We start from the raw sequence: 5,866 nt of genomic DNA on the forward strand, positions 1-5,866 counted from the left end.
TCCGAAAGCAGCATTACATCGATATGATTGTCGAGTAGAAAGTGAGCTAACTCAAGTTTATGTTGCGAAACGCCGTTAGCGTTCCACGTAGATATCCGTAGGAAAGCCATTAATTGGATTGTTGTGAAACCAGCATTTGAATCAATAGATTTTGGTTTCGCATTAAATCTTGCATAGTTGTGCGCATAAACGACATAAATTCCGTCAGGCTTTGTTGTAGGCTGCATATCATAGCTTCAAAGTTGCTTTTTGGCTGTTCTGTTGGTTGATGTTGCTGAGCCGTGTTCGGTTCTTGATATGCTGATTGCAGAAATGAGCTTCTTGAGGCAGGTGTCGCCGGTCCTGATTTTAAGGCACTTGCGTATGTCACATTTTTGTCAGAGTTAATGGGTCCTAGTGAGGATCTGGCTGCAGTCGAGAAGAAGACTTCAGGGTTTGATCTGGACGCCGTGAACTGTCCATTTTGGGTGCGGGCAGCTATTCCTTTCTGGTGGATGCGACTTTTCAGCTCCTTATAGACTGGGCATCCTCTATAATTAGCAGTGTGGTTGCCACCGCAGTTGCCGCACTTTTTCGAGTTGCTGTCATCTTTGCTCGCTGGGCAGTGTGCGGAGTCATGAAGCTCTCCGCAAACTACACACACCGGGCGCAGTTTAAAGTATGACCTTGTATGGCCATATTCCTGGCGGTTCGCACATTGTACCGGGCCATTGCGTTTGTGCGGTTCCTCAACTGTAATTCTGCGGTGCAGCAGGTACTGAAGATTGAATATTGGGTGCACTTCGTATTTCTTCAGGAGCTTGGTTTCTGGTTCGAGCTCAACCTTAAAGAGTGGCTGCGGCTTTCTAAATCGGTTTGAGTTTCAGACAAATGGTCAGTAAATAATCTGATCAAATTTAAACAAAAAATATCGGTTTTTCTCTAAGTGAGAAAAACTTTTTTGTTGTGTCTTTTAACTCAACAACCGAATTCAAAGGTTTTTCCCTGACAATTTGTTCAAAGGGTCCATATTTGAGACTTATTTTTTAACAAGTTGTTATGCTATTCATAGTTTTTAATAGCAGCCGAATAAAAATTCGCGTTTCAAATCCGATTTTCAATATTCTTATTTGGGTTCAATTTAACCCTAATCTGCTCCAATCAATTCCAACTCACAACAAACGCAAACCAAGAGCGCTGACTTGGCATGGTATGCTCCCGACTCGTTCCACGTCTACCACAGCGATTCTGTCCAAACGAGATATGGTCGGCACTGTCGGTGATGCTTCTGACGGAGCTGGGTCGGGGCTCTCCCGCGCTGTAAACCAAACTGGGTGGACGGGGTTCGTTCGAGATCGAATGCAGCCCCCCAGTCCCGAGCACGTAGGGAGCGCCCTGGTCTCGTATGACACTATCAGGACTCCAATGCGGTGGTGTCGGGGATGTCGTTGGCGATTCTAACAACGAATCTGGGCTTGCGCTGCCGGGTGGGCTCATCTCGGCCATAAGATTTTATTCCCTGGCACTACTGCTGGGTCTGTCAATGTTGCTGTGATGTTGCCGGTTGTCTGACCGGTGGTTCTGGTCACTGTACATTCTGGCTGCGTATTTTTAGACTCATTGTCGTCATCATCGTCGTCTGGGTCGTTGTTGGTGATCGCTCGTGGGTGGTATTCCCCTATACTGACGGTGCTTTGTCTCCTAACGTTGAATTTGAACTGGGTTTGGGGATATTAACTTCAGTACCTTGTTGGGCCCAGCGTACTTGGGAGCTAACTTTGCGTTGAAATCTTCGCTGGCTTTCGAGGGGTGATGCAGCTTGACCATCACTGGGAATCCCAACTGAGGTCGCCACTCGCTCTTAGGTTGCAATGTCGCGCCTGTTCACGGGATGCCCTCTGATTGGTTTCCATGATCGTTTGGAACGCGTCCTGGAGGCGTTTGGCTTGTTCTGCGGGGTCCTCTGATGTGCCGGGCATGTTGTGTGCGACGGTGTCGATGAAAGCCCGTAGTCTTCCAGTCGGTAGCTGGCGCCCCTGGATTAGGAAGTAGGCTGGGCTAAAACCGGTGCTATCCGAGACACTCGTATTTATTGCCAACGTCACCTAGGGAAGTAATTCATCTCAGATCGGTTGGTTCTGGATCGAGGCTGGTGACATAACTTACGGTGTCTCAATGCATCGCGGGCGAGAAGTAGCGATAAGTCGTCGCTAATGGATGGTCATGGCTCTCCTCTAGTACCCTCCGACGCTGCTCCTTAGGTCGGAGAAAGTTGGCTCCGATGATCGGTCATAGAAAGTTTGAGGAGATTAGATCTTAGACAGGTGGCAAGAGGGGCAGCAGCGGGGGAGAAAGATGGAGAAAGAGGTATCACCGTGGAACGTAACGGTACCGGGCGGGCCTCCACGGCGAGAGCAGAGGAGCGAAGGATTAACGGGGACATGTGCAAGGATTAACTGGCGCCTCTGGCACTATATAAGGAGGGCCCCTGGAGCAAATCGGGACCGAGTCCTCTAGGGAAGCTGGAAGAGTTGAGTACAAGACCCCCCGTGGGTAAGTCTGACATTCAAGCGGGAAAGTTTCTTTGGAGGAATTAGGAGTGTAGGCTGAAGGACCCCCTGTGGGTAAGTCCGATAGTCTCAAGTGTGCGATTTAAAGCGAGTGCGAAGGATCTGCGATCAGTAGCTTAAGGACCCCCTGTGGGTAAGTGCGGTGGCGGTACGCGAATCAGCCAAGTAGTAGAAGTCAGGAGCAAGTGGGAAAAGGATCCAGGACCCGCGGCGAAACTGAAGTCCAAGGGTAAAACGAGTCGGGTTAGGTTATTCCCAACATGACAGGTATCCTGGCGATAGCGACGGATCGGCCTGGCGTACGCCTTGTCGGTTCCTGACCAGAAAGACCAGGTGTGATCCTGTGAAACAAGGGATAGCCAGCTCGGGAACTCAAGCCCAACAGTGAAGTCAAGCAGGGACACCCCGGGAAAGGTGCACAGCGTAACACCTGGAGTTAAAGGAGACGCGACGCCAAAACCTCTGGCCTGCCATAGATCGTGCGGGGCGTAAGCACGCAGGTGTTTGGAGGCGAGTGACGAACGCGACCGGGGGTGTGTCCTGCGGGGTAGGTAGGCCCTTCGTGCCCTGGACCGGCCGCCAGGCACCGAGAAGCGCATCCTGCCCGGCGTATGCCTGGAAGGTGAGCCTATCGGTCTGCTAACACCGATTAGGTGCCGGCCACGGCGAAAGGGCATTCCCAGGGAGCCAAGGATACCGAAGGTCCACGGCAACCGCAAAGGAGAAACAGCGACAAAATCAGCGAAGGAATCGGCAACAGGGAGCAGCAGCGACGACGAGGGAGCAGCGCCGACAGAAGAGCAGCGACGACGAGGGAGCAGCGACGTCAGAAGAGCAGCGACGATAGAAGAGCACCGGCGAAAATAACAGCGACAGCAAAGGCCACGCAGCTGGAGCACGTGAGTCCAAACGGAGGTAAACGCGAGCCTTTTCGGCGCCAGGCACCAAGACCACACATCTTGCTGGGCGTAAGCTTTGGGAGGGCGTGTGGGGATGGGGATAAGAAAAGGGGATATTTATTAAACGAAGCACCCTGTGTTATTTCTGGGCTCGGGCAATCACGTCGAATATATAAATTCGGTGGAACGTTCCCCGAAACTCTGTGAGCTAGCCGCAGCATTTTTTGCAAGCAACAGTTAACAAAAACAGTTCGTTACAAATGTCAGCGATGATAAAAGTGCAGGTGTATGTGCGTTGTTGTCCAAAATTGATATGTATAACTTTTTTTCGATGAGTTTTGATCCTTGATTGGTTTTTTTTGCAAACAGATTGAGTTATTTTTAATTTCGGAACATGGTAGATTCCGATTGGATCGGCCGCGGAATTTGTTTTGGGAAAGCTTTGGTAGAGCTTCTGCGCTCTTGGTTGCACTTGTTATTCGGCATTGTTTTGGATCGGCCGCGGAATTTGTTTTGGGGTTAAATTGACCCATAATAAATTGAATATTATAATTGAACCTTGTCTATTAATTCGGTTGCTATCAAAACGCTGATAGCTCAACATTTGGAGACTCCGACATGATTTCATCCCGGTTGAATATTGTGATCAGCATTCAAAGTGCCAAGAAATCACCGTTTTTGTTGTTGTTACAAGTTGCATTTTATTTGAATAATGGAGTCCGAAGTTGAGACTTTTGGAGCTGCTGCCGCAACCCGGGAAAGGATGCTGCGGAGAAGAGCAGAGGTGACCTGCCAGGAGATTGAGGAGCTGCATCATCAGCTGGTGAAGGCTGCGGCGCGGACTGAGGATTGCACCATTATGGCGGTGGATTCAGTGGAGAAGCGTTTGCGTGAGCGCTTCAAGAAGAGTTGGAGGAACTCAATTTTAGTGAGATTGGGAGTGATTTGTATTGGAGATTCTCGCAGCTGGCGACTGATTTGGAAGTGGAAATTCAGGTGGAGGTTGCCAAGCGCTCCATGAGAATCGCTGCCCACTCCACACTTCTCGACGGTGCCGGTGTATCGCCAATGCCATACAAGCCAGCCCCCTCCTTGCCTTTGCCGATGCCAACATTCACCGGCGGCTATGCCGAGTGGCCGGATTTCTGCGCCCTTTTTAAGACCACGATTGACTGCCATCCTCACCTAACGAAAATGGAAAAGCTCCGGTGGCTCATTTCATGCCTGCGCGAGTCAGCCTTGGATACGGTGAGAGTTCTGGAAATTAATGACGCGAACTACGATGCATGACCTATCGCGCAATCGTTTTAGTAATCAGCGTTTAATATTTCAGGCTTACATTAATGAGATCCTGCAGCTTCATGTAATCGAGCCAGGGTCAGTCGCTACTTTGCGGGAGCTATCGGATCGGTTCAATGGGCATATGCGGGCAATTATGAGTTCCGGATCAGCTGCCGAGATGCAAGAATGCTTGCTTATCCAGACTATCCTTCAGAACTTGGATCCTGCCACAAAGGCCAAGTGGGAAGACACTCTCGCCGGAAGCAACGACAGCCTTCCGTCTTGGGAATCCATGGCACGATTCTTGGATCAAAGGTGCCGGACTCTTGAATGCGTCGACTTTTCTTTGGCGGCGTATCCACCAGCTAACCAAGTGGGCCGAGGTAGATCTTCGAATAACCGATCTTCTTGCATGGTTATTAACGCCCGTCCTGCTCTATGCGCCCTGTGTTTTATTTCGGTGCACGAGATTCCTTCTTGTTCAAAGTTTAGTGCTTTGACAATTGAGGAACGGTACGACGAAGTGCGGCGTCTGGCTCGCTATTTTGTTTGTCTGGAGGATAGCCATCTCGCTCGCGGATGCTCAGCTTCCCGCTTCCCGATAATATTTTGTTGCACCCTCGCGGGCAGATATCACCCGCACGAGTCTCCCGTCCCATCCGTGCCGTGTCTGTTGCGAACCCATCCCGCTTAATCAACCGTGTTATGAACCAGGATCGCAATGCTGAGCTAGTGCTCCTGCAAACAGCCAATGTACTCATTCGTGGTCGATCTGGAACCTTCTTGCCGTACCTAGTTTTATTGGATTCCGATTTACAAGTGCACCTCATCTCGTCGCGGCTGGCGAATGAACTTCAGCTTGGCCGCTCCAAATGCTCCACAACGGTGGCCGGTTTCGGCGGCGCTGGGTTTGAAACGGATGGAGCATCCGTTAATGTGTGCTTGAAGTCTTGCCTTAGCACGTATTCAGTGGAAATTGAGGCGGTTGTAGCTTCACATATAACGGACTATCAGCCTAGCCAGGACATAGATGCTTCGGGCTGGAAAATTCCTGGCAATGTGGATCTAGCTGACCCCAACTTCCACAAAACGCAACAAGTGGACCTATTGATTGGAGCCAGCTTATTCTTTGACCTA

This window comes from Drosophila ananassae (assembly GCF_017639315.1).
Source record: "Drosophila ananassae strain 14024-0371.13 chromosome Y unlocalized genomic scaffold, ASM1763931v2 tig00000113, whole genome shotgun sequence".
Taxonomy (NCBI): Eukaryota; Metazoa; Arthropoda; class Insecta; order Diptera; family Drosophilidae; genus Drosophila; species Drosophila ananassae.